At 38.5% G+C, this 24,241-nt stretch overlaps 1 protein-coding gene across 3 annotated transcripts in view; it reads left to right on the plus strand.

Moving 5' to 3' along the window:
• FBXL7 (F-box and leucine rich repeat protein 7) overlaps positions 1 to 24,241 on the plus strand; it is a 432,789-nt gene that overhangs the window by 197,321 nt on the left and 211,227 nt on the right. The window lies entirely within an intron of this gene.

Genomic DNA, 24,241 nt, shown 5'->3' on the forward strand with positions numbered 1-24,241 from the left:
AAATGCTTCCAACTTGTTATTAGAGTAGGATAGAAATATTCCTAGTGAGACCCACCTACTCACTCATATTGTAGAGAGAAAGTTGGTGATGATTCACAATCCTTATAATAATGCAGCAAGTTGCAATGTGTAATGGAAAGCACAAATTTTTTTCTGATTTTTAATGCATCTTCCAGAGGTTGGGGCACAGGGAGTATGAGCATAAGCCAGGGGAAGAGGGATAGAGGAGTTCTTTTAGAGAAATCACCAAGAAAAAACCAAACAGATAATCTGTAATCTCTTAAAAAATAACTGATAGCTATACAGGATTTTTATGAAAGCATAATAACTTCCAGAACATAGGCAAATTGGTACACATTCCATCCCAGTAGCCACCACCTAACATAAGTCACGTATCTTTAACCCTGAGTTTACTAAGTTGCATACAAATTGAGCATATGCACGTGGGCATTGGAGGGGCATGTTGACAAAAATTTCATTACTTTAAGGAGTCCTGATACCGAAAAAGAAAAAACTCAGAGCTAGAATAATGACGCCCAAGAGCTAATCTAAAGACCTTTTATTTTGACCACTCAATAGTGAAATGAACTTAAATAGGAGTGGTGTGGTATATCTATTTTTGTAATATAGAACACTGTATTTTATTCCTAGTTTTTATTTAAAACAGTGATGATAGATACTAGTTGACAGTCTTAGGTTGTCTCCAATTTAAAAAGAATTCTGTCTGTCTTTTCTCTGTTTCTTTTTCTCTTTCTGTAAGAGCCACAGAGCTCAAGTGTATTCTACAGTGACTTACAATTAGTATTATTGAGTCCAGTTGCTTAAAAAAGAATTTGGACTGTAAGTATAGAACAATTTTCCATAACAAAGGTTAAAATCAAAGGATAGCTTAAATGACGCTTACTTAACTCCGAATCAAATTAATCAGGAAACCCTATTCTTTTAGACAAGGTTTGCAAACTAATTATAAGTGCTGGTGTAGCCTAGACATCTCTTAGCTATGCAGATGCTCATTCCCTGCCTGCCATAGACCCTGAGACACTAGGTCATAGGTGGAACTCAGGAACTTGTCTTTCTTTTTTCTTTTCTTTTTTCTTCTTTTCTTTTCTTTCTCAAGCACCCCGAATTCTTTGTGAGGTAGTTGTCTTCAGAGCACATTTTGATCATCACACAACAAGAAGGTAACTGTGGCACTTCAGGTGAGAAGAGAATCAGCATTCAGGTCTGGTTCTACCGTTCACTCCATGAATCTTGTTTCCTGTTGTGTTATAATTGGGGAGTATGTTCATTTTCTGGGGGCTACCGAAACAAAGTACCATACATTGGGTGGCTTAAAACAAAATAAATGTATTATCTCACAGTTCTGGATGCTAGAAGTCCAGTATTAAAATGAGCACAGGGCCAAGGTCCCTCTGAGACTGTGGGTAGCGACCTTCCCTGCCTCTTCCTAGCTTCTAGTGGTGGTTGTCAACCCTTTGCATTCCCAGCTTGCAGTTGCATTGCTCCAGCCTCTTCCTTCGCCATCCCGTTGTGCTCCTTCTGTGTGCTCCACTCCTCTTTCTATGAGAGAACCCGTCGTATTGGATTAAAGGCCCACCCTATCCCAACATGACCTAACACTTAAATAATTATATCAGCAGCAACCGTATTTCAAATGGGAGGTCATCTTCTGAGGTTCTTTTTGAAAGACACAAACCCATAATGCGGAAAGAAGGAGTATGTGCCTAGAACAGGTTAGGAGTTCCCAAATCAGAGTCAGAAACTGATCCAGCCAGACTTTCTACAGGTCTCTTAGGAAACACACTACAATTACAGGTTTCACTAACCTGACTGCCAGATCCTGACTCAGTAGGTAGGAGATTGTGCCTTAGAATGTGTATTATCCTTCGGTAGGAAATCCCCACTCTGAGTAGCCCTGCCAGATCACAGCCCTAATTGATGTTCTGCTGAATGTATTGGGTAAAAGATAAGTTATAGCTACATAGAACTGATGCAATAATCTCATATAACTACGTATATTATACTGTCTTCACAATGCACTTTGACCATATGTTCATCTATTTTGGCAGGAGTGGGGACGTGAGGTTCTCAAGTTATGCTTGCTTAACTCATAGCCCATGCTTTTAAGGAAAACTAAAGCTCATTCTAACAATTGTCTTTATAAAATTAAAGGTGTTGTCGATGTTTGATTTTTCCACCATTTTAATTATCAGAAAGATGCTGAAAATTGGGTTGTTCCCTCCCATTATGACTGATTTCCTCTCATTAATAGGGACAAAGGCTCTTCTTGAAGTGGAACTAAAATGTAAACATGAGTTCACCCTAGTCTCTAAAGACTTCAAGAGGCCATGCATTTGATCAGAATGGCATGTTTTAAATCCTCCTTTCATGATAGAATACAGATAAAATACAGATAGACTGAAGCCAAAAGCATTCCTTGCTGCAGACACACTCAATAATACGTACATTGTTAATCCCTGGCTGTTTCAAAGTAATTGTAGGCTTCTGCATGGAACCAATTTTCTGATTTTTGGAGACTAAGATAATTCAAATTGCATGTCCTTAACTATGATAATAAGTGGAGTCTGCCAGTGGTTGCTTGTGTGAGCCGGTCATGCTGGAGGAAAGAATTGGGCCTTCATGTGTCTTACAAACTATAGTTTTCTCTTTAGCCCTTTCCTCAGCAAATGGAGTCATGCCAATCTAAGTATTTAGAAGTGTCTCACAGAAACACCGAGTTGCAGATAGAGTGGAATTAATAATTTTTATTACATAATTTGTTGTTTCAAATGACAAATTTTGAGTAAACAAACTTGGTTGATACTTTTTGGATAATTTATGGTCAATTCTTAGTTTTCTTTGAGTATTTTTAGTTACAATTATGTTCCAATGGGACCTTCTTTTTTTCTACAGTATCATTGTTACTGATCTGCATTTAGTTTGCCATATGCTCTGCAGTATATTTGTCTTCCCTGGTGAGGTTGTATATAGAGTGAGGTACAGATTTTTGATATTCTTAAGTCGGGTACATAACATATTTTGCCTCAAATTATTATTTCAGAAAAAGCTTTTTTTTTAAATTAAATAATCTGAATTAGCCAAATCCTTTAATCGGTTCCTATATGTATATTGTGTGTTGCTGAGAATTGAGGAAGACTGTAATTCAATGCAGAGGACATTTGTGAATTTTTTGAGTCAGGTTGGAGACAGAATTAGAGAAAATTTTCTATTGATATTTTTGGTTTTTTCACTCACCACTGAGACTGAACTCATGATTTCCAGGTTTCTAGGAGTCACGTAGCTCTTGAAAGACCGACTACTTTCTGTGTCTCTGGGTCAAAAGTTATGAAAAAGAAGCAAGAGAATCTAAGCCAAAATAACACTTCAAATAGTCCAATGACTGTTCATGGCTTTTCACATAAATATTTAGACCTTCATTAGAAAACATTAGATTTAAGCAGAGAGTAGCATATGCAAGTCAGTCTCAGAATTTACCAGCTATTCATCAGCAGTAAGTCATTGGGGTTTCTCCCTTTTGTTGAAGTGGTTTGTTTTTGGTCACAGAGCGTCATCATTGTCATGCTTCAGTTCTTTCATTTGTGTACTATTTAATTAATTAATACTTAAATATTTGTTGAACATTTACTGGATACATATAATGGGGATTAAATACCTTAAGACAAACTCTCAGTTGAATTGAGGAGATAGACATATAAAAAAATTTCCAACATGGGAACATGATAAATCTTGGAATGGAATGTAATAGAAAAACAATATTCATGCAATAAAAAAATGCATGAAGAAGAACATAACATGAAATTCAGGAAAGTAAGACGCCCTTCACGGAATGAGGTTTTTTATCTATAATTGTAAAGATAAAGTACTCTTGATCTTCATAAATCTTCACTAATTTATTTTCCAAATATTTACAAAGTATTACAAAATGTTGGCCACTGTGCTAAAGATGACTGTAAAGTACATGATTCTTGCCTTAAAGACTCCCAGATTAACAGGAAGACAGCTAAGTGAATGAAGAAACATGGCTCCAGCCAGGTGCGGTGGCTCACGCCTGTAATCCAGCACTTTGGGAGACTGAGGCGGGCAGATCACCTGAGGTCAGGAATTCCAGACCAGACTGGCCAACATGGTGAAACCCCCTCTCTACTAAAAATACAAAAATTAGCCAGGAGTGCTGGCCGGTTTCTGTAATCCCAGCTACTTGGGAGACTGGGGCAGGAAAATCGCTTGAACCCAGGAGGCGGAGGTTGCCATGATCCGAGATTGCGCCACTGCATTCCAGCCTGGAGACAAAGCGAGACTCCGTCTCAAAAAAAAAAAAATCAAAAAAATCACAGCTCTGTGAAAGTGCTGACTCAGAACTGAAGGCTGTCATGGCTCATATGGGAAGTATTGCTTGAAAAGTAAAGTGAGACTTTTTGGTTTGCAAAGACCCAATGCACTCAAATGAGCTCAAATAAAAATGGCGACACTGAAAGACAACAGAGTTCTCACACAAACATAATGGAGCCAGTATTGAGTGTCTGGGAGAACTAGCCATCAGGAGCCACGCGGTATCTGCCTCTCTCTGGATCTGTTAAGTGGTCTCTTTTTGCTTCTTTCTGCATGTGCTTTTTTCTGTACTGAGTCACCGGTATTTTATTGAACAATATATTTTTTCAATAGGTTCATTGTTATCGTCATCTCCTTTTTTAAAAAAATAAAATTACCTGAAGTCTTCAAGATTGCACTTTATGGCTAACACATTGGAAATTGTTGACATTTCTAGTTGACTCTTCTCTGTAGATCAAAATATTTTTCATTGAGAAAATACTTTCTTTCATGCGCGTCCATGTGAAGAGACCACCAAACAGGCTTTGTGTGAGCAATAAAGCTTTTAATCACCTGGGGGCAGGCGGGTTGAGTCCGAAAAGAGAGTCAGCCAAGGGAGATAGGGGTGGGTGGGGCCGTTTTATAAGATTTGGGTAGGTAAAGGAAAATTACAGTCAAAGCGGGGTTGTTCTCTGGCGGGCAGGAGTGGGGGTCACAAGGTGCTCAGTAGGGGAGCTTCTGAGCCAGGATGAGCCAGGAGAAGGAATTTCACAAGATAATGTCATCAGTTAAGGCAGTAACAGGCCATTTTCATTTCTTTTGTGGTGGAATGTCATCAGTTAAGGCAGGAACCAGCCATCTGGATATGTATGTGCAGGTCACAGGGGATATGATGGCTTAGCTTGGGCTCAGAGGCCTGACACTTTCTGCAGTTACTTACACAAATGCTAAATTTAGAGTAAATACTGCTAAATGGAGCTTACTAATTCTACTTTTAGTATTGAAATAAATAACTCTTTCAGCCTGAATATTTTTACGTTTTATTTACAATATTATATTTGTAAACTGAGGTTACAATGGGCATTCAAAATAATGTTACATGTTTCACCTCCAACAGAATGAATTTCCAAAAATTTACTTTGATTCTATGATGTGCATGAAGAAAACCAAATTTTTCTGGAATTAACTTTACTTTTCGTTTGAAGTGTCTGGTAATACTGACATAAAATTAAGATCATTTAATCTTGTGTGAAATTCTTCTGCTAATGAAGCAAAAATATTGACAGTTATTGCTTCACTTTTTGTGCATGCATAAAACAACTTGGATCTGAAAATAAACAAAATTAATTTAGCAAAGCACTGATTGATCTAGGTGAAAAGTCATTAATTTTTGATAGAATATATTAATATTTTTAAACAGATTATGTGTCCTAGGAATTTCATGAAGTCAGAAAAGTTTTGGTAGAGTGAAGGCTGGAAGCTAGATGATAACAAGGAAGTGCTGATTTTGAAGGGTGTGACATCTCTGATTCAAAATGGAGTGTTAAAATTTTACTTTTTGAAATAAAATTATAATGTCCAATTCAGACTCCTAAGTAATAATGACCTTACTTTAGCTGAAAAAGCACATAGCATTAATGAACTAAAGACACAAAATAATAAATACAATTGTATTTTCCCAGAATGTAAAGATACGGTCGACGTGTGTCATGCAGAGCATCTAAGCAGGGTCACACTCAGCAGTGGCAGGTCCTCATTTCTCAGCTGCGTCCTTAGTAGAGGGCTGGTAATTGCACAGAGACTGACTCTTCCCTGTTCTCTGTCCTCCAGTGGCCTGGGTTTCTGCTCATTCTGCTCCTTCCAGTGGTTCAGGGTGAGTAGCAAGATGTGAAGGGAGAGTGCTGAGAAGGAGGAGGGTGGAGGAAGTTGAGAAAGACAGCAGCTTTAGATGAGTGCACAGGCCACTCTTCAAGTCACCAAATTTAAATGTTGCTTGTGCTGCTCATTAACATGTTGGGAAATCCTTGACTCTTTCAGGATTCCAGCTCCCTCATCTATTAATAAAATGAGAAATTGCCACAAAGACCTCCCTGCCTTGGAAATTCAAAGACTATAGGCTCTATAATTCAATGGTAGAACTTTTTTATGGGGGGTGTTAGTTACTAAAACTGTAGACTGTTTATTTTGACCTTTGAGTATAGGAAAACTTGTTGAGGTAAAAATATTCTCTTCTATGATTATTCAGGTAGAACTTTACCATTCAACTTAGGGATTCTGAAAGATGATTACAGAAAAGCACTATGATGCAGAGCTCCATGTGGTGATGTCAAATCCAATAATTCAGTTAAAATCCTGTAAAAATTTCCCATCTCCTACTGGCAGGGTCCAAGTCAGGACATACTGCATTTCTTCTGTTTCATTCTTTTGTTGGAGTTAAATACTATTGCAAACGAGGCTGGATGTTTTTATTTCTTTTTGAAATCCAGAATGCTCTTTGTCATCTGACAGTGCAGCATACTAAACTACTTAAAATACTTTGTGAGTGAAATCACATGCATGAAATGTGGTATAAGTTACTAGAGCCCTTGAAGGGCAGCACTTGGGTTTAGTTGGCCTCTTCTGTTTTACCTAATTTCTCAATCCCACCTATTCTTTTTTCTCACTTTCTTAAATCCCAGTCATTATCTTAGGCATAAAGCAGTTTTCTATGCATAGACAGTTCATTTAGATTGGTAACATGGACTAGGTAAAAAAAAAAAAAAAATTAAATATATATATACTTAGGCAATTTTTATCTGGTTTAAAATGGCTTGAAAGAACCATGGTACTCAGCTTCAGAGATGCCCTGTCTTCTGATTTTGCATTCTCACAATTCTCTATGATTTAAAGGAGCAATGCAGTGAATTTTTATAAACACAAAACTTCTTCCCGATTTTATGTTTTGGCATCATAAGTATGTATTGACAGCCTCACTGTTAGAGGCTCAGCCCTGTGATGTGCACATGTAAGTTCACATAGGAATGAGAGTTTTCAAGGGCAGGGATTTATCTTTGTTTACTGTTATATCCCTTTTGTCTACAACAGTGCTTGGCACGTAAGCATGCTAAATAGATTAAAGTAATGAATGTGAGGGTAATCCATACTCTCCTGAGGGCGAGAATCCCACCTGTCTTGTACAACTCTGTGTCTGCAATCCCTAGAACAGTGTTTGCCTCCCATTTGTTGAGTGAGTGAATGTACTTCAGGACTTGGTTCTTGCCATTAAAGAGCTTGAATCTGGTTTGGAAGACAGATTGGCAAAATATTGAAGAGCAGTAACAGTTTGGGATTGTAATGAAAAATTATCACTAGAAAGTCATAGTTTGATTGTCAAGGTAATGATATAAACAATTGTTCTAGATGTTCAAAGTAGGAAAATAATATACAACATAAATCAGCCCTCACATTTTGACATTGTTGGATATTGATTGATTGCTCACTTGATGGATTGAATGGATCTTTGAATGCCTCTACATTCCAGGCAATATATTGGGTGGTGGGAAGTCAATAGTAAGATAGGTGTATTTCCTACCCAAACTGAACTCATAATCTAATGGGTTCAATTGATAATCTTGTTTTTTTTAAACAAATAAATAAATTTTTTTAACAATAAATAAATGTTTATTTTTGAAGGGAAAAAATGGAACATTGAAATAAAGAATAACGGTATTGTACTAGAAAGGGTGAATTCTAAGGATATAACAATTAAGCTCTGTGAAGAATATTCTAGGTAGAGAAGGAGGTATGCAAAGGCCCTGAGGCCCAAAGGCAATAAGGAATGCAGTTGCTGAGACCTCTTCTACCTGAGTGTGAATAAGGAGGCAGGTTCTGAAGGATTTTAATCAAGGGGGATGATACAGTTTGTATATTTGTCTCTGTCTAAATCTTACGTTGAATAGCATTCCCCAGTGCTGCAGGTGGGGCCTGGGGGGAGATGTTTGCATCATGGGAGCTGATCCTTCATGGCTTGATGTTGTCTTCATAATAGTGAGTTTTCAAAAGCTATGGTTATTTAAAAGTGTGTGGCACCCCACCACCACCAACTCTCTCTGGCTCCCACTTTTGTCATGTGATGTGCCTTCTCCCCCTTTGCTTTCCACCATGATTGTAGAAGCTCCCTGAGGCCTCCCCAGAAGCTGAGCAACGTCAGTGCTATGCTTCCTGCAGAGCCTGCAGAACCATGAGCCGACTAATCCTCTTTTCCTTATGAATTACACAGTCTCAGATATTCCATTTTAACAACGCAAGCTAATAGAGGGGAGATGGGATACAATGTTTAGAGAAAGCAAGAATGGAAGTGGTTCAGTTTGTTTTAATAGTTCATCAAAGGAATGACGGAGAACTTAACTAAGGTTGTAGCAGTGAAGAAGGCCAGTTATGGAAAGATTTGTAAAATGAAAGGATTTGCTGTTGGAAACAACAACAACAAAAAAAGAACAACAACTAAACCTGGAAGTGGGTTAAAAGTGGGAATAGAGGATTTTCCCTAAGTGTCTGATTTAAATAATGGGTGGATAGTACTGCTTTTTACCAAAGTGGAAAATGGCATTGGGAAGAGACAAATCTGGGGTGGAGAAGCATGGATGCTGTGGTGGGCAGGTTGTCTTTGAGATGTCTTCCCGACATCTCAGAGTTCCCCAGGTAAGACTGGGGAACTGAATGTGTAAAAGTACATCTCAGAGAAAAGGGCCTAACTAATGATATGAAAGTCTCCAGTAGGTTGATGGACAGCAGTGGAGAGTCAGCCGGGCATATTAAAATTTAAGCCTTCACTTTACAGAATGCCAACCTGGAACTGTGAGTGAATTCTTCTTTAAGGTATATATTTAACATTGGGACAAGGATATCATCTATTAGTTAATATTTTGCTACATTAAAAATATGTCAAGGTAGTGTTTCTTTTTTTCTTTTCTTTTTTTTTTTTTTTTTTTTTTGCAAAGTGAAAGCAAGTTTATTAAGAAAGTAAAGGAATAAAAGAATGGTTACTCCATAGTCAGAACAGCCCTGAGGGCTGCTGGTTGTCCATTTTTAAGATAGTGTTTCTAGACTACCCATATATCCGATTCTTTCTGTGCACACATCTTGTTATAGGTATCTCTCATTTTCAGTAAAGAAACTATATAGTTAGAAAAATCTAAAGAAGAAAGACCCCAAATTTTTAAACTGAACATAATCAGGATAAGGACATTACATATTTGTGACACCTAGCCTGGCCAGGGCTTTTGTGATTTGGTTCTATTTCTGTACCAAGGCATCTGAGACAGAGAGAGATGACAGACGTTTGCATCTGCCAGGCTGAAGCCAGGAACTTGGTGAGGAATAAGAAACTCAAAACCTCTTTGGAATCAGAGGAGGAGCAGAAGCTTGGAAGGCAGTGTACATACAAAATGTATTAATTAAGCACCTACTCTGAATGTCCTGCAGAGGATAGGAGGGCAGGGTGCAAACCACAGGGAGGTTTTTCCATCTGATTTTGGGCATAACCTCCTGATCTGGCCTGTGTGTATGCCCCAAATCATTTCAAAGTTTCTTGCAGCATCTGGGTGTGCTCCAGTATTCACTGGAGATCCTGCTTGACCACGTGAGAATGTACAAGTAGCCAGAGCTAGGATGGAGATTTGTTCCTCTCTGTATCTCCAGTCTTCCCACCACTCTGTATCTTTTGTCTGGACTCTTCTCCCATTTACCTTTATTTTCTATCCCATCTTTATAAAAACAGCTTCTCTCTTTCCTCCTCAATGCTTTATCTTGCTCTCTTCTTAAAGTGGCTGACAGCTATTTTTATTTGTATTCCTGTGCCAAGCATTGATGATGTATTTTCCACTTCTCTTCTTACCATTTCTCCTTCAGCCCTAGATCATTTTATGCCAGGGCTAGGTTGGTATCCGATCATGGATGGTATCTGGCTACCTTGATTTTTATACAAAAAACATAAATCTGGTTTCTGAAGATGAGTCACAGGGCTGTCCATCCTTTCTCAACATTGTCTGCTCACTGCAGTGGCAACTCAAGTAGCCCCATCTTTAGATAGGGAAAGGAATTGGGTCTCTCACTGGGTTCCCATTTCGAATCTCATTGTAGGACCTGGTCTGCTTTCTGCCTATATGTCTTAGCAGATGTAAAGGGGTACCCTTACCTAATTTTCCCTGCTAATTCACTCCTGAGTTCCTTTACCTGAAACATGTGTGATCCAAACAAACTTGGAGTTATCATAGCTAGAAATGATAACCTCTGGCATGCAAGAAGCTGAACTTGAGTGCTAGCACTTCATTGCTGATGCCAGACACCACATTGCCTGGCATCCTAATGTTGAAGAATTCTCTTTGTTGGTTGATTTTTGCTTCGGGGAATGAATAATCAACTCTCAGATCTCTTAACCATTTGTAAATCTCTGAGACATTATCCTCAGAGGAAAAAATTCCTCTTTTTCATTTTTCATTTAAGGGAACTTGAGCCAATAATCCAAAGTGCTTTTATTCTCAGTTCTATTTGCTTGAATGATCCAAGTTGTGTCTTTTTCTTTGGTGTTTTGTTTATTTGTTTTCAAACCAGAAGAGCATGTTAAGTAAAGTTTGTGGAATGAAAAAGGTGCTCAGTACTTGGTAATACAGTATTGGAATATTTGAATACAGCTAAATTTGCAGCAGTGAGGTGATGTGCTTTAGGGTTTTTGGCAAGGGATAAAGGTTAGGAGTTGTTGTCCCAGAAAATGTTTTTTCATGTAGTTGGTCTTTGACTTAAATGAGGAGTGTCCTGGAATCATACTTGCATGACATTGTTGGGTCTCTGAACACCGTTTAGTTCCTTTGCATTGAATGATCAAGAGTGGGTTCCACTGAGAGCACATTCTTCACTGAAAACAGGAGCATCTGCTTTCAGTTAAGATGCTGGGACCAAGGTGGGACAAGTACCGTGGACACATAAGACCTGGGCTCTGCTCACAAGGAACATACAGTCTAGTTGAGAAGTTAAGATATTACACTGTGGCCATTAAAAATGCAAATCCTGACAGCGTGTGGTAGCTCATGCCTGTAATCCCAGCACTTTGGGAGGCAGAGGCAGTTGGGTCACCTGAGGTCAGGAGTTTGAGACCAGCCTGGCCAACATGGTACAACCCTGTCTCTACTAAAAATACAAAAATTAGCCGGGTGTGGTGGTGCACACCTGTAATCCCAGCTACTAGGGAGGCTGAGGCAGGAGAATTGCTCAAACCCGGGAGGTAGAGGTTGCAGTGAGCTGACATTGTGCCACTACACTCCACCCTGGGTGACAGAGCAAGACTCTGTCTCAAAAAAAGAAAAAAAAAAAAAAAAAGCAAATCCTGTTTGCCCACCTTCAAATACAGACAGAATCAGGCCACTTTTTATTGTCTGTGGCTATTACTCTTGTCTTAGACACCATGATCGCTCATCTTGATTATTGCCATAACCTTCTGTCTTAGTTTGTTTATGCTGCTGTAACAAAATACCTGAGACTAGGTAATTTATAAAGAATAAAAATGTATTTCCTCACCATTCTGGAGGCTGGGAATTCCAAGATCAAGGTGCTGGCAGATTTGGTGTCTGCTGAGGGCCTATTCTTCTTACAGCATCTTCTTTCTGTGTCTTCAGATAGTGGAAAAGTTGGGAAGGTAAAAGGGGCCTAATTCCCTGGAGCCCTTTTGTAAGAACACTAATTCTATTCATGAAAGCAGAGCCTGTATGACAATCACCTCCTAAAGCCTCCACCTATTAAAACTATCACACTGGGTCTTAGGTTCCAACATATAAATTTCGATGGGACAAATACATTCTACTTTAAGATCTCCTAATTGGTGTGCCTGGTACTTCCACTCTTGTCCCTTTTAGCCTTTTCTCAACATAGCAAGCAGGAAGATCTAGTTAAAAGTAAGTCAGGTCATGTTAGTCCTCTGCTGCCAAAAACCCCTAGGGGTTCCCTGATGCCTCAGAGTAGAGGCAATGTCCTTGCAATACGGATAAGATTCTACATATGGCTGAGCCACGCACACCCTCATTGACTCTCTGCTGTCAATGTCTGCCACATGTCCTCTTGCACACACTGTTCCTTCCACTGTCATCTCCTTGCTCTTCCTGGAGTACACCAGAAACATGACCACCTCAAGGCCTCTGCATTTGCTGCTCCATCTGTGTGGAATGCTCTTTCCCTCAGCTGGCTTAATCTCATACATTTAGGTCTTTACTCACAGCGAGACCTTCCAAGGCCACATTGTCTTAAGTTAGACTCATACATGCACATGCACAAAAAAACACACTCTTGCTTACTTTAATTTTTTTCATACAGCTATCACCGTATGATGCCGTAATATTTTGATTAATGTCTCTCTCTTCCCCAGTAGGAGGTAAGCTCCATGAATGCATGCATTTTGTTTTGTGTGCCATATCTTTAACACCTAGAATGGTACCTGGCCCATAGTGGGTGGCTAATAAGTATTTATTGAATGATTATTTTTGTTATTTTAAGCATGTGATGGTTTTCTAGGGCTGCCATAACAAAGTACCACAAACTGGGTGGCTTAAAACAAAGAAATTTATCAGACAGCTCTGGAAGCTTGAAGTCCAAAATCAAGATATCTGTTGAGCTTCTCTCTCTCTAAAACCTGGAGGGGAGTGATATGGTTTGTCTGTGTCCCGACCCCCCAAATCTCATCTTGAATTGTAATTCCCACAATTCCCACGTTGTCATGGGAGGAACCTGGTGGAAGATAATTGAATTATGGGGGTGAGTCTTTCTCAAGAAATGCTGTTCTCTTGATAAGTTTCACGAGATCTGACGGTTCTAAAAAAACGGGAGTTTTCCTGCACAAGCTCTCTTCTTTTGTCTGCTGCCATGTGAGACGTGCCTTTCACCTTCTGCCATGATTGTGTGGCCTTCCCAGCCACATGAAACTGTAAGTCCATTAAACTTATTTTGTGAATTGCCCAGTCTCTGGTATGTCTTTATCAGCAGCGTGAGAATGGACTTATAACACAGGGAGAATCGTTACTTGCCTCATCCAGCTTCTACTAGCTCTGGAGATTCCTGGCTTGCAGCTGCAACTCTTCAAGCTCGGCCTTCATGATTGCGTGGCATTCTGTCATTTGTATGTGACTTCATATTGTATGAAGAAATGAAGATACCTCCATGTGTCCATGTCTCGTTATATGGACATAAGTCATATTGGATTAAGAGCTCACCTTCCTCCAGTAAAACTTCATCTTAACTAATTCAATTTGTTACAATCCTATTTCCAAATAAGGTCACATTCTGAGATTCTGGGAGTTAGGACTTCAGCATAACTTTATGGGGGATACAATTCAATCCATAACAGGTCATCCAGGCCTGAATTAAGTAGAGATTATGGCATTAAGGACGTTGAAAGCTAATAGCTGGCATGAGAATCTGAATGAAGAATGAATGGCATCCCTATAATGGGGGTTTGGGACATAATCCCAAAAGACACCATCCTGAATACCGTAATCCCTATTGTGAAGATCCTGAAAGACTGAAATCCTGAAAGTGTAAAATCTCCAAAATTAGAATCTCAAAGAATCAAAATTCCAAAAATATAATTATTTTTAAAAGGAGAGTTGAGAAACATAAAAATGTGATAGAATACAGGCAGTAATGACATACATATTTTTGCAAGCATAAAACAGATATATTAACAACAGTAATACAGGTATAACATTTTTGAGCAGACGAACCATATTAAAAAATAAATAGCTTATATAAATGCACTCATCTGAAATACCATTATGAACAATCCAAGTCTTTTAATCAAAAACCTTGATGGATCACCACTGCATCATCACAGCATATGCAGTCACCCGGAGATCCCAGAGCTTATGTTATCTTTCACAGAAGCAGATATACAGAGGGGATATCTTTTCATCTGCTGAAAAAGTTTCAATGTTTTTACGTGCATGTACAATGCTTACATACAAAGTCAACATTGTGATAATGCACTTTCCTGTAGTCAAATTTGCAAAATATGCATAAGATGAATTAGAACTCTTTAAAAGCCTTTATACAATTTATATCTCCTGTATTGGAAAAGATTAAATACATAGGATAGCAAATTGCAGAAAATGATGCTGACAATTTAAAATAGTGAAAAAAAAAAAAAAAACCTAAAACAACAGCAACAATACCCAAAGAAACTGAAAAACCTGATACATGAAAAAATGTGTTATAGGGATAGATTATGGGCAATTGCACAGAAGTAGCCCTAAAAACCTGGCTGATTTTCACTGTCATTAACTATATTTTGAAGTGTTGCATCAAAATATTATCAATCTGTTACTGGAAGGCAGGAAAGGCAATCTGTGATACATGTTTTTCTTAGTAAGAGCTCCAATTTATATTTTCTTTTCTCAAAATTTAGAAGAAAATTTCTATGGAGCCTAGAGATCATGTACTGCTAGCTACTGGCAATAAAATTTAAAAAAAAGAAAAGAAAAGGAAGCAAAGAAAGGAAAAAAGGAAGGAAGGAGGACAGAGAGGAAGTCTAATATTGAGGGTGGCATTGCTGTCTGGAAACATGGGACAGGTGGAAGGACAGGTATTCCCTTTATGTATCAACTTGTCTCCTCTTCTCCTCTAAAACTTGACCAGACTAATAGCCCACCAACAGAGCTGTGGTCCAGCATCTACTCAGACCAAAAAACTACAGCATCTATAAGTTGTCTAAATTCTCTGGTCTAGAATTTCAGGTCTCCCACATCTGTCACCTTCCCTTACATACCTTGTGACCCATCTACCTTGTAAGACTTGCTCCTCCCTGTAGGTACCCTTGTGGATTCCCAACACATATGTCCTTTGTATTAGTCTGTTCTCATGCTGCTTATAAAGACATACCTGAGACTGGGCAATTTATGAAGAAAAAGAGGTTTAAGGGATGTACAGTTCCACATGGCTGGGGAGGTCTCACAATCATGGCAGAAGGTGAAAGGTCCATCTTACATGGCAGCAGGCAAGAGAGAATGAGAATCAAGTAAAAGGGAAACTCTTTATGCGACCATCAGATCTGGTGCAACTTATTCACTACCACAAGAACAGTATGGGGATACCACCCCCATGATTCAGCTATCTCCCACTGGGTCCCTCCCACAACATGTGGGAATTATGGGAGCTACAATTCAAGATGAGATTTGGGTGGGGACACAGCCAAACCATATCATCCCTTCTTATGCTTCTCCTTTGACCCCCTCTCAAATGTAGCTATTACCTTTGTTGCTGTCTTCCTTCCAAATCTAACTTCCCTATCATCAAAACACATACAACAACTTTACCCTTACCTTTTTGATGGCATTCATGATACCCTGTCTTATAGGTTTATATTGGTGAAGGTCTTGTCTGCTATAAATTAGAGAGATAAACATGTCAGTAGCATGATTTTTTGTTAGAAAAACTTTTAGGTGATTGTAGATTTAAATCTTAATGAAATCTTTGGGTTTCTGAGTCAAAGAATGTGTAATTTCAAATACAAGAAATTAACATTTCTCAATTGTCTTCTGAGACAGCAGTGCACAATAATGAAAACAGATTAAGATTCAGAGGGTAGGGTTGGAGAAAGAAGAATTAGGAAATGTAGAGAAAGTTTGGTGGATGATAAGAAATCTCTATTATGTTACACTTAGCTGTACTTGATTTTGTTCTTTAAATACCTACATTGTCCTTGGGAAATAAATTATTTAACATATTGTAATAGGCTGAATAATGTGCTGCCCAAAGTAACTCTGTCCTAATTCCTAGAATCTGTGACTATGTTAAGTTACATGGCAAAAGGGACTTTGCAGATTTGATTATGTTATGGACCTTGAGATGGGGAGAATATTCTGGATTGTTTGGGTGGACCCAATGTGATATGGTTTGGAAGTGTGTCCTGGCCTAAATCTCCTGTTGAATTGTAATCCCCAGTGTTAGAGGAGGGGTCTGGTGGGAGTTGAGTGGATCATGGGGGCAAATTTTCTTCTTGCTGTTCTCCTAATAGTGAGCGAGCTCTCATGAAACCTGGTTGTTTAAAACTGTGTGGCACCTTCCCCTTCTCTCTCTTCCTCCTTCTCTGGCCATGTAAGATGTGCCTGCTTCCCCTTTGCCTTCTTCCATGACTGTGAGATTCCTGAGGCCTCCACAGCCATGCTTCCAGTACAGCCTGTAGCACTGTGATCCAATGAAACCTCTTTTCTTTATAAATTACCCAGTCTCAGGTAGTTCTTTATAGCACTATGAGAACGGACTACACAATGTAATGTGGAGTGTACAATGTGGAATACACAATGTACAATATGGAATACACAAGGTAATCACAAGGGTCCTTGTAAGAGAGAGGCAGGGCTGGGAGCGGTGGCTCACGCCTATAATCCCAGCCCTTTAGGAGGCCGAGGCGGGTGGATCACGAGGTCAGGAGATCGAGACCATACTAGCTAACATGGTGAAACCCCATCTCTACTAAAAAGTACAAAAAATTAGCTGGGAATGGTGGCGGGCGCCTGTAGTCCCAGCTACTCGGGAGGCTGAGGCAGGAGAATGGCATGAACCTGGGAGGCGGAGCTTGCAGTAAGCCGAGATCGTGCCACTGCACTCCAGCCTGGGCAACAGAGCGAGACTCCGTCTCAAAAAAAAAAAAAAAAAAGAGAGAGGCAGGAGTGTCGGAATCATAGAAGGAGATGTACTGATAAAAGAAGACATCCTGATGACAGAAGTAGAGAGAGAGATTGGAGGTGCTGGCTTTGAAGATGGAACAGGGGCCACAAACCAAAGAATGCAAGTGGCCTCTAGAAGCGGGAAAATGCAGCACACAGATTCTCCCCTGAGCCTCCAGAAGGAACGCAGTCCTGCCAACACCTTGATTTTAGGATGTCTGACCTCCAGAACTGTCAGAAAATAAATCTGTGTTGTTTTAAGTTATGTAATTTGTGGCAATGTATTACAGTGTCAATAGGAAACTATATATATTTTACAGGAAGAGGAACTAAGGCTGTGACAATTGAAAGTAGAGACCAGGCCAGGCATGGTGGCTCATGCCTGTAATCCCAGCACTTTGGGAGGCCGAGGCAGGCGGATCACAAGGTCAGGAGATCAAGACCATTCTGGCCAACATGGTGAAACCCCGTCTCTACCAAAAATACAAAAATTAGCTGTGCGTGTTGGCACGTGCCTGTAATTCCAGCTACTCGGGAGGCTGAGGCAGAAGAATCGCTTGAACCTGGGAGTCGGAGGTTGCAGTGGGCCGAGATCGCGCCATTGCACTGGAGCCTGGTGACGGAGCGAGAGTCCGTCTCAAAAAAAAAAAAAAAAAAAAAAGTAGAGACCAAGGGTTGGCACCCCTTTCTGTCTAGGACCAGATAGTGAATATGTTAGACTTTATGGGCCATGTGGTCTCTGTCACCATTACTCAACTCTGCTGTAGACAATACCTAAATAAATAGGTTTGGCTGTGTTTCAGTAAAATATTATTTGCAAAAATAGGCAGTAGACTGGATTCAGCCTTCAGGCTATAGTTTGCTGACACATGGTATAAACCAGTGCCTCATCATCATTTATTGTCTTAATTTGTGCTTCATAATAGCCTGGAATCTGATTCCTATCTAAGCATGCTACTTGCCTACCGAACTAGAAACAGAACATCAGCAATAGCCTATAGTTGGTTCTCTAGCCAGAAACCTTAAGGTTTTTACCTGTAAACATCAAGCCCATTATTAACACTACAGATATGTTTAATGCCTCAGTATTTGCACATTTGCAAAAGCTGTGTCCTAGAGGTGTAAATGGTAGTGCTAAATTACATTGGCTTGATTGGGTCCAGAGAAAACCCTACTGTATTTTCATAAAGCTGTGTCAGTGTTTTTAATGCTAAGAGTATGTACTTCTCATAAAAGTATATTTCATCAAACAATGTCTACAGAGGATTAAACTGGACTATAAAACAATGTTTTTGTGTACAGCTTTCAGGATTGCTAACGCTCTATTGTTTATCCTTACTCCCTGGGGCATCTCTCTTGAGATGAAGAGTTGCTTAGCAGATGACATGCTGTACAGACAATGTGATTTTTAGCCAAAGAAATCGCTGTATGTATGCAGGGATTCTTCCTCGGCTCTCTATCAATACTTGCCTTTGCTTTGTGTATCTGACCCGTAACATTTGTATGAATGCGGCAAGTTTAACTTGCCTGCTTATACCTGGCTTGCCAAACACAATTCTGCCCTCATCATTTTTTATAACAAGATTAAGTAACATTGCTGCCCCCTCTGTGTCTCTGCTGACTTTCTCCTTGGTCCTCCTGGCCTATTAAGTTGCCCTTGACCCTTCAAGACCAGACTCAATTCTGCCTCCTCTGTGGTCAAGCCTTTCTCACCATTCTTCCTCTGCAACTTCTCCTAACATCTTTCGGGTCTGTATATGGGCTAGTTAATTAAAGTCACACCAAGTTCTAGCATTGACATGATTTTTGCATGCATCATGTTAAATTACAGATCCTTATATTCAGAAGCTGCATTATAATTTGGCTGCAATTCATAATATTTAAGCACGATATTCAGTAAATATTTGCTGGCTTATTGATTGTTGATTTCATTATTTGCGTCCTTTTTGGATTTTAAGTTTGGGTATGTGACATTATATTAAGAAATTTCTTAGTGGAATATAGAATGGAATCATTATTTTTATTTTACACTCTCTAAGGTAAAGCAACTGTTCACTCCCTCAATATTTTAGAGAAAGCGGTCTAGTCTTATTTCCAAATTTGCTTAATGGTTATAATTTATGTTTAAAAATCCTACTTGATGACATTTAATTAAGATCTTAGAAGCAAAGAATAATTAGGATGTATTCCTGCATATTTTTAGCTTTGGTATGACTTTACCCAAACCATTCCAGATGATTAAAGATCTTATTATCTTCAAAGACTTACAGATAAAGCAAGTCCAGAGTCTCCTGACAGGGTTTGATTCTATTTAAAAGTATTTGCCAGGGAAGGTCATATGCGTTTGCCAGGCCTCAGTGAGTCATAGCACTTGATCCAGAGAGGTGCGTTTGGAAATGTTTTTCTAGGTCCCTGAGTCCCCTGCTGCTCATATTGTGATGTCTCCTAGGTGTGATACCCACATTGTCAGTCTGGTTTGGCAGTGCATACTTCCAGCAACCATGCAGGTATAAAATGGAGAACTGCTCTGAGACTCCACCCAAAACAATTCTAAAGATGTTCAGTTAAAATAAATAAGTGTCAGCCACTTAAACCACTCCTGCTTGAAATTGTCTGTCTGCACCCACTCCACTGGAAGTTATCAGAATTTTTAGTGAAGCAGATATTCTGATGCCCATAGGTATTGAAGACCAGGGATCGGGACATTTGAATAATAAGAAACTGCACAAAAAGTTCTTGATTGCCCCCTTGCATATTATAATGTTTGGATGAGTGAGAAAAACTGAGCAAAAAGTTGAGAGCAAATGATTATATAAAAATAGACACAAAACATTGCTGTGTTGTATATCGGCCAAAGATACATAATCTGAATCTAAGTGTGAGAATCAAACACACAACTTCAGATGGGGGAACTTTATACAAAATAATTGCCCTGAGCTCTTAAAAAATGCCAATGTCATGAAAGATAGAAGAGCCTGGGGAAATGGTCTAGAATAAAGGATCTTTGATCAGATTCTGGATATAAATATAAAATAAAATAAAGCAAAAATTCCCAGCTTTATAGATAATTTTTCAGTCAGTAGGTAATATTTAAACATGGACTCTATGTTAATGTTGAATTATTATATGTTAGTGTTTAATTATTAACTTTTCTGCATGTAATAATTGATGGGATGTGGGATAATATCCTTCATAGAAGGTACATGCTGAAGTATTACAGGGACTCAGAGTCAGTCACAAGATCTACAAATGGCTCTCAAGTAATTCAGCATAGGAAAATGTATATATGTTCCATGTACTTACTTGCGCACACACAGCTGTGTATATATGTAAATGAGGAGAGGGAGAGAGAGAATGTGGTAAAATGTTAAACAATTGGTAAATCTTGATATATAGATGTTTACTGTACTCTTGCGCTTTTTTTGTAGGTTTGACATTTTTCAAAATAAAAAGTTGAGGAGAAAACGGCAAATTCCAAAGGGTATTTCCCTTTATCTTTCTTTAGATATTAGTCAAAATTCAGCTAAACAGAAGTGGAGAATCCCCAAGCTACTAAAATAAATAAGCTGCTCTAATCTTTTATAAGATTTGAGTATCTTAGTACTTATAGACAAGGGCAGCTGAAGACTCACTAAATAAGTATGTCTTCATCAATATTTGACCCTTTAAGGGGTACCTCTGCCTGTTAAATAAGCAAGGAAATAAAATAGCGTAACTAGGCATGCAGGCATCGTGATAATCACAAGTTTTTCATTTGGAAATGTTTCCCAACTTGGGAGTTATTGCTTTCAGCTGTAATAATAACAGGCTTTTCCGCTAAGGAAAAAATACATGGTGTTTAAAATAAATATCAGTACTATTCTGCAGTGTTGAAAAAACATAAATGACCTTTTTTCTTTTCTTTAAACATTAAAATCTCCTGGAGCTTCCAGGAGACAGAATTTGTGTTCACGGAGAATGAATTTCAACTAAGAGGTGACTGGTTACAAAAGACCTTCACCGTCATTTTAAGTGGTGCCAAAACCCCTTTTATTTGTGGCCTTTGCCCAAAGATAAGCCCAGACTTTTCTCCAAGTATGTTGGCTACACTTTCTCATTGCAATCTGGGATCTGCCTGTTAAACACAATTCAGAGTGGAATTATAAGCTCAGGGGATGTCACTATTTGCATCCTAGGAACTGACTCAAACCAGTGTACTACCAAACTCACAGTACAGCTACAGTTATCGGAAGGCCAGTTTTAAAAGAATTCACACATTTCTCCAGGGGATAGCAAAAGGTTTGAAGGCAGCTTTCTGGTGGGATTTTACACCCTCGTTTTTTTTTCCTTATGAAAAAAATAATAGCAAGTTCAGGCTTTGTTCCTGAGACCTCTGTCTTAACATGACAAATCCTTTGCCCAGAAGATTAAGTAATTATTCTCTTGTCGTTCTGTATCCTAATTCCATTTTTTCCTTTTTCTTTCACTGACAAAATATCAAGAACTGTAGTGAATATCATTTAATGAGCATCTCTGATGTTTCTGATATCATGCTAAGTGACCTATTTATAATATTATTTGATACAAACAAGATATCCTATAAGACAGTTATTGTCTTATTTTACAAAGAAGGGAAATTTTACAGCTAAATTAGCAAGTGATCGCCAGTCTGGGAATAAAGTCTTGCTCCTGACACTACAATATATGAAGGACAATTAGTTTTCTTTATTCCATCATCCATTTAAGAATTGTGACAGATAGCATACAGAAAACAATCAAATAGATTGAAACAAATTCCTGTGAGGGTGGCAATTTTATTACTTTTCTCGAACAGCTGGTTAGTTCTTTTGTGAGTGTGTTTATCTTTCTAAAATCTTTACAAGGACGGGCACTTATTTGTCAATTAAAATCTGTATGGCTGACTAAAGGAAACATCAGACATTCTGTAGGAATCATTAAGGTCAAGGTAGCTTGCCATGATTTAGGCCTCCCATCAATAAAACATTCAGCTAAGTTCTCAAAGAGCGACCTTGGAAAGGAGAGAGAACAACCATGAAAGACATTTGGAAGTAATAAGGCCAATCAGCTGATAGCCATTCACTGACTTGTAGAGACTTGCCAGGAGAGAAGTCTGCGTGTTCCCTATCAGTAGCTACTGCATCCTGTTTGTTCAACAAGATCACCAGTTCTGTGCCAGCCATTGGGCTGTGAGCCGAAGTCATTCAAAGGAATGGCCACAATTGCCTGCATGTCTAAATTTGCAATCTTGGTTGAATTGCTGTGCGTAAAATAGGATGTTAGCAATAAACCATAATACCAACAAACAGTAAACCAGTCATTCATTAGCAATCATGACTATTAGCATTATCTTCTGAGTATAGTTGTAATGAGCCCACATTATGGATGCCCCTGGGACATTTTCCTTGCAGTCTTCTTTTGGGTTTTTCTCTGAAAACATTATTCAAGGATCAGGTGGAAGAGGATAGTGGAAAGGACTGAGGGTAAATTATACAACCAATTAGAAACTTCCACACTGTCAACTTTCAGCTTTGATTATATTTATCTTGGATGACTGAGTAAATTACTTGGCTTTTCTCCATTCTTGAAATGTCATATAAAACCATATTGTGCCTGATTACCTGATTCACTTTATTATAAGCCCTTGGAAGCATGCATACTGGTTGTAAATATCATTGAATAACTTACTAAAACTTTATGTGTTTAAATTGTATCTAATTTTGCATTTATACCTAGCTGATTTTATTTCTGTCACCATTTATTAACTTGAGCAATACTCACCATCTGAAATATGTTGGCCAACAATTATTTCTTCTAATATGGCCCACATATTAGAAGAAATATGTAACAGCTTTGTAACAATGACATCATCAGCTACCATATGTATTAGACTGTTTCCTTTCAAACTGGTTTACTGAAAAGAGTATAATATGATGATAAATATTATCATTATTAGAGTATAATATTACTATTATATTGTATAAGAACATAGCATATTATATAACTGGGTGTTTTGGTAGTGCAAATTATTTGTTAAATAAAGGTAACAATGGGTTAAGATAGAAATATGTTTGAAAGTGATAATTTTTAAATATAGTAATTTTTCTTCTATTAGTTTATATTCATAGTACAACTTACTCTGCACAATAGTGATGTTTGACTTTAATTCTGGAATATTTTACTCTTTAAAAAGATCACATCTTAAATTTCAATTATGCAGTTTTGCTCTTAGAATATGTACAAAAGTTGTAAATGCTTGATAGAGAATATACATATAAGGTATAATGCTCATTCATATACATCTTTGAAGCTCAATATTTTATTTCATTATAGGGGCTAGGCAAATTTTCATTTTATTTCTGGCTTATAGACCATTTCTTGGATTTTCAAAGATTTTTTTTTAGTGTAAAACCTATGCTATCAAGCAAAATAATCCCTTTCTAAATTCCTTTAGGCCTTTGATTTACAGAGATCTGTGAGTATTAAATCCATGAAGGACTTAGTCTCAAGGTTGCAGAGTTATGAGATCTAAAGGTAACGTCACCCATAATATGTGGGAAGTGCCCTGCCAAAAATCATAGCAAACAAGGTTTCAAACACTAAGGAAAAGTTTAGTCTTTGTGGGGCCTATCTTCTCATTTGTATTTCAAATGAAGTTATTCATATTCTTTCTTTCTCCCTCCCTCCCTTCCTCTTTCTCCTCTCTCTGCATCATCCTCGAGTCTCTATTAGTTTATCCCCAAGATGATAAAAATAGAAATATTCCTTAACTTACAAGAGAGGTGATCTTTTTTGACTTTTGAAATTATGCCCTTCCTACTATGCCATTTCTGAGCTCTCCTTTATAGTTTAACTTCTCAAAACATTTTCTTTTCATATTGCCTCTATTTCCTCATTTTTAGTGTCTGGTTTTTTAGTTGTTAGTCTTGCTGTGATATTTTCCCAGGCATATTTCTCAGCCCAGATAAGAATCCATTTATTTATTTATTTATTTTTGAGATGGAGTCTCGCTCTGTCGCCCAGGCTAGAGTGCGGTGGCACGATCTCAGCTCACTGCAACCTCTGCCTCCCAGGTTCAAGCAATTCTCCTGCCTCAGCCTCCTGAGTAGCTGGGACTACAGGCACCCACCACCACAGTCGGCTAATTTTTCTATTTGTAGTAGAGACGGGGTTTCATCATATTGGCCAGGCTGGTCTCGAACTCCTGACCTTATGATCTGCCCGCCTTGGCC

This window comes from Pan troglodytes, chromosome 4 (genome assembly GCF_028858775.2).
Source record: "Pan troglodytes isolate AG18354 chromosome 4, NHGRI_mPanTro3-v2.0_pri, whole genome shotgun sequence".
NCBI classification, from domain to species: Eukaryota; Metazoa; Chordata; class Mammalia; order Primates; family Hominidae; genus Pan; species Pan troglodytes.